Source organism: Micropterus dolomieu, linkage group LG19, assembly GCF_021292245.1.
Source record: "Micropterus dolomieu isolate WLL.071019.BEF.003 ecotype Adirondacks linkage group LG19, ASM2129224v1, whole genome shotgun sequence".
Classification (NCBI taxonomy): domain Eukaryota; kingdom Metazoa; phylum Chordata; class Actinopteri; order Centrarchiformes; family Centrarchidae; genus Micropterus; species Micropterus dolomieu.
The window spans coordinates 23,520,458-23,533,304 of record NC_060168.1 but is presented as its reverse complement, the minus strand read 5'-3'; positions in this window follow the sequence as shown (position 1 = coordinate 23,533,304).

The window sequence follows — 12,847 nt, the reverse complement described above, 5'->3', positions numbered from 1 at the left end:
GCCAGGCGACAACCTCGGAACCTGAATGATTTGGAGGCTGTCTGCAGGGAGGAGTGGGCCAACATCCCTGCCGAAATGTGCACAAACCTTGTCACCAACTATAAAAACCGTTTGACATCTGTGCTGGCCAATAATGGCTTTTCTACAAAATATTAACATGCTGTTTGTCCAGGGGGTCAAATACTTGTTTTTCCTCATCAGATGGTTATCAATTTTAATAAATTCATATGATGTGATTTTCTGGAATTTTCTTTGGGATTCTGTCTTTCACTGTTAGAATGTACATATGATTAAAATTATAGATCGTTGCATTCTTTGTAAGTGGGCAAACCTGCAAAATCAGCAAGGGGTCAAATACTTATTTCTCCCACTGTACTTCAGCAGCATATGCTGAATGGTACCAGTGACAGCTGAAATTAGCTTTAACCTATTTAGCACGTGGCAGACATGATGGAATGAATATGAGTGACAATGTTCACTATAATAAGCTAAAGAAACATGCAGCAGGTTATAAGTGCTGAAAAAGAAACACCTGTGTGTAATGACTCAAAATGGTGTCTGCATATTATGTCTCTGTCTTGGAGCCTGTAATCCCCAGAAAGGGGCTTGTTTACTCAGTGTGGTTTTTAATCAGTGTAACTCAGTATTAATAATCTGTCTGAAGGGCATCAGTGTGTTTCCCCTGCAAGAGTCACATCCCGCAGCTGTCTGGTCCTCACATCGAGGCAAATCTAATGCATAGTCATTATTACTCTAAGTGTGACATTTACAATCCTTGCTACTATAAATGGATATCTTGGTTTAAACTTAGGAGGTAGAAATAGTACTCTGTTTGTTTTTTGTAGTAAGTAGACCTATCTTAGTGTAATGTTTAATTATGGCTGGAGATTTTGTCTTGTTTGATATAATCATAAAACCTCCTTGCCTTCCTACCATTGCTCCATTAAAAGATTCCTCTGTTTGTACACGTGCAGTAGCACATATTTGTAGAACAAAACAGTGTGCCTTTTAATCTTTGACAAGCGTCTCCATGAGTTGAAAATAGTGTTGCATATTTTGTTTCCGATATACTCCTCCAGATGTACGAGTATGTTCACGTTTGTCTGCTCACATCTGTGTTTGGATGCAAGTCTGTGTGTTCATGCGGATGTGTGTGAAGCATGTAGGTGTAAGTCTGCAGACATCTGCTTTTGTGTCTGTTGTCTGTGTGTGTCCATGCATATCTGCATCTTTGTGTGCGTTTGCATGAACGCACAGGCACAAATTTGTCTTGTAAAGGTGATTTTTTGGTTCTAATCCTGCTGTTTCTGACAGAAAGAAGCCTCAGTATAACTGGATTAATATACATGTGTGCATGTATTTACAGGTTACAGTTTACAGGTGTAAACTTGCAGGTGAGTATAGTGTAATCACTGTGTATGAATTCTTGTTATTTGCCATCAGCTGCACTGTAGAAGACACCTTAATGTCCCAGAGCAGGGAAGCGTCATAGGGGGAGCAGCTGGATGGTAATGACTGGGGTATAGGCCAGTGAAGGATTGGTGAATAGTGTTCACCAATCCTACACTAGCCTTCACCCCTATGGACACAAACTGGGGCCCCATGGGAGCTCACTAGATTGCTATATACGTAACTATTTTCTGAGCAAATGCCCATCCTCCAGAGGCACTTTCACAATTACTGCCACAGTATTTCATGAAGACCTATTTGCCACTTTGTGCCATGACTCAGAATCACAGTAACATGCAGAGCTAATTTCCTGCCTTTCAGTAATGAAACGAGGTAGTATTTTAGCCCAGTATTCCTAGGAATTACATTGATACTGGACAATTCTCATTCTCTCAGTCATTTTGGAGGCTGCAGTTTTTACTGCTGTTGAATTGTATTGAGCTATACTTTCTATTATTTTGTCCACACTATTTAGGTCAGCGAGGGTAGGGGAAATAACAGAAACACATCTTTGTACAATGCAATGCAGTTCAACAACTTTCAACAACTTAACAAACTACAGCCGCCAAAGTGATCAGACTATAAACTGACTATAACCTTACTATAACCTTCATGAACTGATGACTTATTAAAGGAGGACATTAGTTTTAGTTAGATGTGCCAAATAAACTGGCAACTGAGTGTACACCCAGTGCCATGAAGTGGTATGCCCTATGTAGCGTGGAAAGTAAGGATGTGGAGTTCAGGGTGATTGATGTGCATGGATTTATTACATTTTATCACCTGACTGAGCTGAAGCTGCAGTCAGACTGAGCTGAAGCTGCAGTCAGGTGATAATTCTCTGGGTTTATCTACGAGCAACAATTTTCACATTACAGGTAGTCACTTGATCAATAAAAATATAAATTAGAGCAGCTTTAATGATACCATAGCTTATGTTTGAAGATATTGTAGAAAAACTGGCAGTGAAGTTAAAAAAACATTGTCTTGTAATTCGGGCTCTGCAGAATTGTCCACTGACAATGTTAGGATTGAGATATCCTTAAAATGCTTAGAAAATAAAGTGTCAATTCTTACCTTCAACGATGTGAAGATTTGGGATTTTGTACTTCTTGAACAGCATGAAACTAACACAGGGAGTATGGCAGGTTGTCAATAATATTTTGATGGAACATAACATATAGGCTTTAGTCATACACCTGCACCTGTAGACAAGCATCTCAAAATGTCAGGAGTTATCTGGATTCACACTGTTCACCTCACCTCCAGTCCAATCTCGTGAGTTTTTCTGCCAAACACCAAATAATAAATAGTGCTATTTTTATCTGAACGTAAATCTATACCCCTGATACAACAGTACAATGATGAATAACTGATAAGCCAGCTGGCATCTCTGCACTTCTCACCCCTTTTGACATTTCAAAAATGCCAGTCCCAATCATCCCTTGGCTTAAATCATGTCCCACCACCATGAAGTCACTGCCGCCCTATAATCTCTACAGTGCAGCTGTTTTACATAGGGGGATTATTTAGTAAGAACAAAATTTCAAATGTGTGTAGAAAGTGAGTATACAGCCACTTCTGTCTGTATTTTAAAAACCATACATACATACATACATACTGTACTTAAAAATGTAATACATATGATTAAAAAATATACAGTGAACTTAACATATATAGTAATGCGAAAGTGAAGTACATGAGTCCAGTGCAAGTTAACAGTTATCAGCAGGGCTTAAGTCTTATTGAGATTATTTTGACAGATATTAGGATTGTGATATGATTCACAATTAGTGGGAATGATCATTTTCACATTACAATTTTTATTTTCACTCAAAAAACTATTAAAATCATGATGATGTGACATGTGTTTGTACCAAACAAACATGTTTTCTTACATTTGGAAAACAAAATTTGTAGGCCATGGCGTCTCTGCAGCACTACAGTACTGCATTATAATGCAGTTTTGTCATGCATTTTTTTCCAGCAATTTGGATACTGCACCTGGCCGTATTACGTTTTTGATTAGTTGTGCAAACCAAGTTATCAGTTAACTAATAATCAAAAGAAAGAAATGAAAGAAATGAATCCAGAAAACATCACTTATTTATTTAGGCAATATAAATGAAGGTGCTGTAGTGAATGGAGGCTTACTGTTTAATGAAGTGTTTCAGTCATTAAACTGCTACTTCTACCTTCCAGAAATGCTCACAAGTCTCTGAGCTAGAGTCCAAGTCAAGTCTCAAGTCTTTGAGCTAGAGTCCAATTCAAGTCTCTTGTGGTTATAATGACTGTTGTATCACCTGCTGCATTCCATCCGGGCTGTTTAATATACTGCTTAGCTATAAGGAATTCTGTAACTGTAACCAGTTTTTCACTTACAGAGCACAACCATGTTATGTGCAATGCAACTAATGACAGCTTATAAACTACTTTAAGTCAACACACCCCGAGACTCTCAAACCCAGTGTAACATTAACTAAATAAAACTGTAACGTTACATGATCCACAATAAACCTGTAATCTGTTTGTAGCTGTACTGTGTTTTCAGCTTGAAAGAAAGCAGAGGCAACAGAAGCATAGCCTCTGTTGCAATTAGCTGAATGACTTGAAGGCAAAACAAAAAGCCCAGGACTATGGGGCGAAATGACTCTTGATTGGCAAAGTATAGATTACCAGGCTCGTATCAAAGCACTTTATTGTGCAAAGGGTTTGCAATTTGATTCATCATCCAGCATATTGTTAGAAGTCACAGGGTTAAACTTGTTGAAACACCCCATTACACACTATTCTGCCACATGTAAAGGGCAATTTATACTTCTGCGTCAAATCGACGGCGTAGGCTACGGGGCTACGCAGAGGCTACGCCGTCGCCTAACGTGCACCTCCTCAAAAATGTAACTACACGTCGAGTCGACGCGGACCGTAAGCTCTATGATTGGTCGGCTGGGTAGCCTCACAATGCCTCCGAGCGGACCGGAAGTATCCCATGCTTTAAAGTAACATTTACTAGCGGCCAAAACGGCGGCTGTAACACAGTGAATCAATATATTTGACCGTCGCAACCCGAGCGAAATGACTCGTTTCGCTATCAGAATGTGATCCATTCGGTCGGTAACATTTGAAAAGGCTACACCAGCCGCACGTTTACAATTTTACCACCATTTATGTTAGTGGAGGGCTAAACTGGAAGTTAGCCTGCTCGGCCGGCAAAAGTCAAGACAGTGGACGCTGTAGCGCTGCTGCCGACTAGCGTTTGGGGGTGTAATCGCAGAATGACTGACACACCTACGCACAAGTATAAAAGCATGGCCCTGCGCAGGAATATTAATCGGCCTTAATACACATCACACAAAAGTCCACAGCTGCACATACATATGCTTTCACATTGCACAAAACACATTCCCAATGATATAAAGTGTTGACCCTGGACTGATTCGCTGACAGTAATCTTTCAGAGCATTTCTGTCTGTATTTCTGCTCTACTGCTAAATGAGACATTCTGAAGGCAACAGGCTGGTGGGCTGACTGTATGTGGATGTCAGTTCACATCCACCTCTGATACCAGTCATGCCCTCACTCAGTCACTATCATGTAGTAAAGCTGTTCAGACTAGGCCAAGCAGCTATTTGCCCAGAAGAGAAGTCTCTGCAACCTTTAGTCCAAGATATGGACTAAAGGTTGGCATGTTCTCTTTCTGTCTCTCCCTTTCCTGCAGCCATCCACCAACTGCTGAACAACTTTTCCACAGCTTTAGTTCCAGATGTAAGTCAAGCCAACACCTGCCCATTGGTAGCATATCACTTGATCCAGTCAGCCTTGATAAAACCACCTTTGCGTTCTCCAAAGGAGTGAATATCATCACAGGCTTTCATGCACAAAACTTTGGAGATGCCTTTCATTTAAAGTATTTTCCATATTTCATTACATTTCAACACATGTAAAAATCATCAAATTAAACATCAAGTTAGGGCTGCAGCTAACAATTATTTCCATTAATGCTTAGTGTAAAGCCCAAAAATGACAAAAATGACAACAATAAAAAACAACGTAAATGATTCATCAGTTGTCAGAGTAGTTGCTGATAAATTTTCTGCCCATTGACAAATCAGTGAATCAACTAATCAATGTGTCTTTGGAGCCCATTTTCAACATTTTGTTCTAGTAATATACAGTTAATACTGACCATAGCAAAAGCACTGGTTAAGCGCGCAGTATGTAATTTTCTGCCACTAGGGGTCTCTCACGTCAAAACAATAGTGTCGGATCATTGGAGTTGTCTCAACCAATATTGCCAGTAGTGATGGTAAGTTTGAAGCTTTTTACTTACTCATATCTTCAAATCTCGTTCATTGAAATGATCTTTTTTTGAGTCATTTTGTTCATTTGAACTAGGCTGGTTATTGCGGCGCTGCAGCCCTCTAGTGGGCGATTAAAAAACAGCGCAGTCCTCAAACACGGAATTCTCTATCATTGTTCTATAAAGCCCCATGGGGCCACAGCCAAATACAAGCCATGTAAAAAACACAGAAATATGTTGTCAATATTCCATCGCCACTATCTAAACTAACTAAATCCGTCCATTTTCACAATCTTTCCTGAGTATACAACCAGATCAGCCATATATTTAGGGGTCCAAGCCTGAGTGGGCTGGAAACCCACGATTGCAAGGCATCGCAGATTTTTTAGGGTTCATACCGCGTAGCGGTAGAACCCTTCTATGTTTTTGTGTTTTAGTTATTATTATTATTTGTTGTCTGCCGCGCTGGCCATTTTTGACATCTCCTCCTAGACCGTAGCTCTGATTGCCTCCAAATTTTCAGTGAATCATCATTGGATCAAGCCTATTAAAAGTTGTATAAAGCATGTCGATATCTCAATTACTTTTCAAGATATGGACCAATGAACTTTGAAAGGGGCGTGGCTCTGGACATGAATGACCACAAATTTGCAACCGTAGGGCCGATCATCACAAAACTCACAGGATATGTTCAGATAGGTGCCCCGGATATACCTGGACAGTTTGATGTACATACGTTACTAGGGGGCGCTACAAGCGCAAGACAGGTGCTTAGCATTACACAAACTACACTATAAATCCCATATTCATTCTCCAATCATCACAAATCTCTCAGGATATCTCCTCATAAGTAACTGAAACATGCCCTGAAAGTTTCATTCAAATCGACCACTAGGAGGCGCTATAAATGCACAAAATGAAGCTATTGATCAGAAAATGTTTGTCCCGTCCAGTGGTGCTGCCACGGGGGGCCCCGGCCACCCTAATAAAATTGGTGGCTACCCCAGTGGACCCCCCCGGTGAGGAGTATATGCATAAAATGCTTTATACTGTACATATGTCTCCATCCTGCCTGAAAATCTCTTTCAACAGTTCACTGGAGCTGTGTGAAGTTCCCCCCTGCTATGTGAAGATCCCTCCACAATCATCCTGGTCCCCAAAAAACCCTCCATCTCTGGATAAAATGACTACAGGCCCGTCACCCTGACATCTGTAGTCATAAAGTCCTTTGAAAGACTGGTGTTGGCCCACCTGAAGGACATTACAGGCCTCTTGCTGGACCCCCTGCAGTTTGCCTACAGGGCAAACAGGTCAGTGGATGATGAAGTCAACTTGGGACTGCATTACATCCTGCAACACCTCGACTCTCCAGGGACACATGAAAGGATTCTGTTCGTGGACTTCAGCTCGGCGTTCAACACCATCATCTCAGAAATCCTCAGCACCAAGCTCACTGTGCCAGCCTCCACCTGTCAGTGGATCACAAACTTCCTGACTGACAGGAATCAGCAGGTGAGGCTGGACAACATCACATCCAGCACCCGGACTATCAGCACTGGCGCCCCCCCGAGGTGTGTGCTCTCCCCACTGCGCTTCTCCCTCTACACCAACGACTGCACCTCAGGGGACCCATCTGTCAAACTCCTGAAGTTTGCTGACGACACAACGGTCATCAGCCTCATCCGGGACAGTGTTGAGTCGGCCTACAGACGGGAGGTTGATCAGCTGGCTCTCTGGTGCGGTCACAACAACCTGGAGCTTAACACGCTCAAAAATGTGGAGATGATCGAGGCCTTCAGGAGGAGCCCCGCCACTCTGCCCCCTCTGTCTCTAATCAGCCACCTGTTTACTGGTTACCAATTATTCATTATTCATTATTCATCATTCTCTATCTCAGTGCTGGTCACACTGTTCATACTGCTATATTGTCATATTGTATATACTGTTTACCAAACCCACCTACCTCAAGTACATAACACCTGCACATAATACTTATTCATTCCAGCATCCTTTGCACTATGCTCCATCGCACTGTGTACATGTATTCATGTATGTGTACCTGTATATCACATCCACCTCCAACATATACATAATAATGGTAATAATAATTTACTCCTGCATCCTTTGCCTATTGTCTCAGTCTTTGTTTATAGTGTGTATATATGTGTTCTCTATACTGTAGCCTGTGTATGATTTTATTATTGTATTATTAGTAAGTATTATAAGTAAGTAAGTGCATGGTGAACAATGTACAATCCAGAGTCAAATTCCTCGTATGTGTACACATACCTGTCAAATAAAGCTCTTATATTATGTAACTTCTGTATTTGAGTTAAAATGTCTTAGCAGCATGTAGGTGTTGTCATATTAGGCTCTGTCACTTTAAGAGGGTAACTTCTGACCCTGAGCTGTGACTGACTATGATGGTTTTTTTTAAGAGAGGCCTCCAATTCGTTCATGTAGATACCTGTCACCTTTCTAAACTTGTGATTGGTTAAGGGGCGGGCCTAACAGGCAGAGCAGAGCTACGAGTTAGCCTGCTGCTTCCAGCGTGTGTTTTTCTCTGGAGGTAACTTAGCCACAAGCTGCAGCAGACAGAAAGTGTAATTTAATAATTATACAGACAGTCAGTAGCCTGGCTGGTTTATAATAAGTTTATACACAGTTTTGTGTACTGTACTGTGTGAGAGCCTTGCTAGTCTACAGATAGCAACAGGTTAGCAACATCGCTAACAGCAAGCTAACGTTAAACGGACACTGTCCCACTGACAGCGCCACGCGTGAGCTGATAAGCACCTCTAGCTTTGAGGGAGACCATCCTGTACCTGTCTTCATCTTCATCTTTCTGAGAGGATTGCAAAACATGACACCAGTGGGAGTTATCTGGACGATGCTGTGAAACTGAGCTTACTTTAAAGAGTTAAACATCGCTGCCCAACAAACAGGTGGAGGAAACAGCTACAAGCTCAGTGACGGTCGGATCGTAACGATTATTAAACTCTGTGGAAAATGTTAAACAGCACTGCGGGGCCGCAACGAGTCTGCGGGCTCTCTGAAAAACTTCAGTCCTCCAGAAGTTTGCCCAGAGGAAAAGCCGCCGCTGCGCCTTTCTGCTGAAGTGAGCCTGCTTTGGTGAGAGAAGCATCGTTAATCATCATGACTCTGTGCTGCTGCTCCGTGTATGGGGCAAACTGTTGATACCAGGCTATAGATTGCGCTTGTAGTCATGTAGCGCTTTCATGCTGCTTTATTATCCGCGATTATTACGCCAATATGGCGGCTGGCTGCGCTGGATGAAAGGTATGGAGCCAGGAGTGTAAATGAACTCTCTCTCTCTCACTCTCTTTCTCTGTTTTGTGGAGCCATGCTGTTTGTTGACATGTTAGAAACATAGTAGCAAGAGAGAGTATTTTATTGTAGTTTTATTGGCATCTATATTTTCAAACCATTTTAATAAAATAGTATGGTTAATAATACTAGTATTTACATAGTGTATATTTCAATTAAATTATTATATAGTCTAATATGAAAGAAAAATATTAATGCTCCGTGATGTCTGTAATCTTGAGTGGGCTTGTTCCCAGTAAACGTTTTGTTCTTTGCAGTCAGTGCTCTCCTACAAATAAAAGCTGTAGCTGTTTTTTAAGGAAAAGGTCAGCTAGCATATTTTAAGAACTATTGCCCAACACATACAGATACATAACACATTAAAACAGGATTTTTATGGCCGCTTGCTATAATGGAAACACATTTTTTACGTCTCCTCCTACACCATAGCTCCAATTGCCACCAAATTTTCTCTGTATCATCATTGGACTTTACATATATAAAGTTGTATAAAGCTTGTTGATGGCTCCTTTCGTTTTCAAGATATTGACTAATAAATGTGTAAAGGGTTGTGGTGCAGGACATAAATAGACAAAGATCCACAACCGTTGGTCCAATCATCACAAAACGCAAAACAGGCTACAAAATGCATATTGTTTGTCCAATCAACACAAAACTTGCAGTATATCTCTACATCAGCACCTCAGACATACCCTGAAAGTCTCATTCAAATCCACCGCTAGGGGGTGCTATAAATGCATCGTGACTGGACGTGGAATGATACAAATCAAGCTATAGATCAGAAAATGGTTGTCCAGTTGTTACAAAACTTGCAGAATGTGTTTCGTAACAATATTTAACCTTGTGTGAAATAATTTTGATGGCAATATTGGGGGAAAAAGGTATGAACCTGCGAATCGCCGCTTATGGCTATATTAGCGATTGTTTTTGTGTTGGCAATCTGCTTTTCTCCATTTGCCGTGAGCTGGAATGAGCTAGAAAGCTGAAACTTGGCACAGTAACTCTAACAGATGTGCTCGCACTGTCACAGAAATAGTAAACCAATTGGCCTCACGGTGGCGCTGTAATTAAGGCTCAGAAATTACAGGTTTTTAAAGGCCACCTACTTCACACCATAAGTCCGATTGACTTGAAATTTCTCACAGAAGTCCAGCTCAATGTGCTCTACAAAATACCCCCAGGGATCTTTAAGATCCACCTACAAAAAATATCTGCCATTTTTGTTTTTTTGAAAAAACCATTTTTTGCATCTCCCCCTACACCGTAGCTCCGATAGCCACCAAATTTTCTCTGGATCATCACTGGACTTAAAACATATAAAGTTGTATAAAGCTTGTTGATAGCTCCTTTTGTTTTCAAGATATTGTTCAATAAGCATATAAAGGGGTGTGGTTTAGGACATAAATAGACACAAATCCGCCACCATTGGTCCAATCATCGCAAAACTCACAGAATATGTGCACGAGTGCCAGAAACATACCCTGAAAGTTTCATTCAAATCAAACACCAGGGGGCGCTATAAATGCAACAAACTGCAGGGGAAAAAACGCAAAACAGGCTACAAAATGCATATTGTTTGTCCAATCAACACAAAACTTGCAGGATATGTCTAGATAAGGAGCTCACACATACCCTGAAAGTCTCATTCTAATCCACCACTAGGGGGCGCTATGAATCCATCGTGACTGGACGTGGAATGATACAAATCAAGCTATAGATCAGAAAATGGTTGTCCAGTTGTTACAAAACTTGCAGGATGTGTTTTATAACAATGTTGAACCGTATGTGTGAAATTATTTTGATGGCGATATTGGGGGAAAAAAGGTATGAACCTATAAGCAAGGTCAACGTGTTTTGACTTGGAACTCCCGCTCACGACGGTGCATATCAAAAACCTTACATCCACGCGTTCGGGGGATCGAGCTGAATCTCGTGGTATTGGCCACGCCCATTTCCGCCTAAACTTTTTTTTCGCTACATCGCGAAAACTGAAAAACCTATTTTAATTAACTCCTCCGAAGCCGCAAGTACGATCGACACCAAACTTGGCATGGATAATCTCTGGACCAAGCTGATGAAACTTTGTAGAGGAAATTTTGATGTGACAAAAAATGTCGCAATTATAGGCTAAGAAATGTTTGCAAAAAATGCTGAAAAAAAAAGGAAATGATGTCATATCTTCGCATTGGAATGGCCGATCGGCACCAAATTTGGAGCATTAATGTGGGACGTCCCCCTGAGGGCCTGTGCAGAATTTGGTGCAACTCACCCCTAGGTGGCACTATTTAATTTAAAAAAATTGTTCCTCTATAACCACAAGTCACATTGACATGAAACACAACCAAATTGTTCAGCATGGTCCCCTTACTACAGGCACCAAAGTTCACCCAAATATGCCCATAGGTGGCGCTGTTATTGCAGATTAAAGACGTTGAAAAAAATACCATTGACTTACATGCATTTTATATCTCCATAACCATAAGTCCGATTGATACCAGAATTGGGCCAATTGTTCCCCATGGGGCCCTGATGACACCTGAAAAATTTGGTGCAATACCACCTAAAGGTGGCGCTATAATCGAAGCTCAAATACCCCATTCATTTCAATGGAATTTTGAACCAAGGGACATTTTGCCTCATAACTACAGCCCACTACATCACACATTCATAAACCTTATGTCTCCATTTTAGCCGATCAACACAAAACTTGAGGACCTTATGTGGCATGCCCCCCTGAGGTGCTGTGCAAAATTTGGTACAGTTAGCCCCTAGTTGGCGCTATTCAGAAGAATCACATTGACTTACATGCATTTTGTATCTCCATAACCACAAGTCCAATTGATACCAAATTTGGGTCAATTGTTCCCCATTGGGCCCTGATGACACCTGAAAGATTTGGTGCAATTCGGACTAAAGGTGGCGCTATAATCGAAGTTCAAATATGGTCAGACAATCCCATTCATTTCAATGGGATTTTCAACCAAAGGACATTTTACCTCATAACTACGGCCCACTACATCGCACATTCATAAACCTTATGTCTACGTGTTTGGGGGATGCTGCCGATTACGATGGTATAGGACATGGTAGGATATAGGATATGGTATAGTCTGTGCGATGACGTTTTCATTTTGCAAATTTGCAAAAACTTGAAAACCTATTTTAATTAACTCCTCCGAAGCCGCAAGTCCGATCGGCACAAAAGTTTGCACGGACCATCTCTGGACCAAGCCGATAAAATTTTGTAGAGGGAATTTTGATCCGCCAAAAAACGTCCCAATTACAAGCTAACAAATGTTTGTGCAAACAGTAAAAACAGGATGTTATGTCAGACCTTACGTTTGCAATTACTATTACTATATCTCTAAAGTGCTCATTCACACAGTAGACTAACGTCCCTATCAATGAGTAAAATCTATATATTACCATCAGATTTGTTGGGGATATATTGAAGTAATAAGCTTGACACGCTATATGAAAAACACACTATTAATAAAATTTAACAAATTTAATAATAATCTGGATAATGCCATCAAGTTCTTAAAAGGATTCCAGCACAGAGAAAGGCACAAAGAAATATTAACACATAATATTAACGCAGCGGTTTGGCAAGTTTGGATGCAGAATGGACCACATCAGGTCCAGATTCTGCAGACAGAGAGAAACAAACATGAGCACATTGTTCTCAAACACAGCCATGTTGTTCACCAGTAAAGAGCTGTGGAACAACAGCACTGTTGATAAATAAAA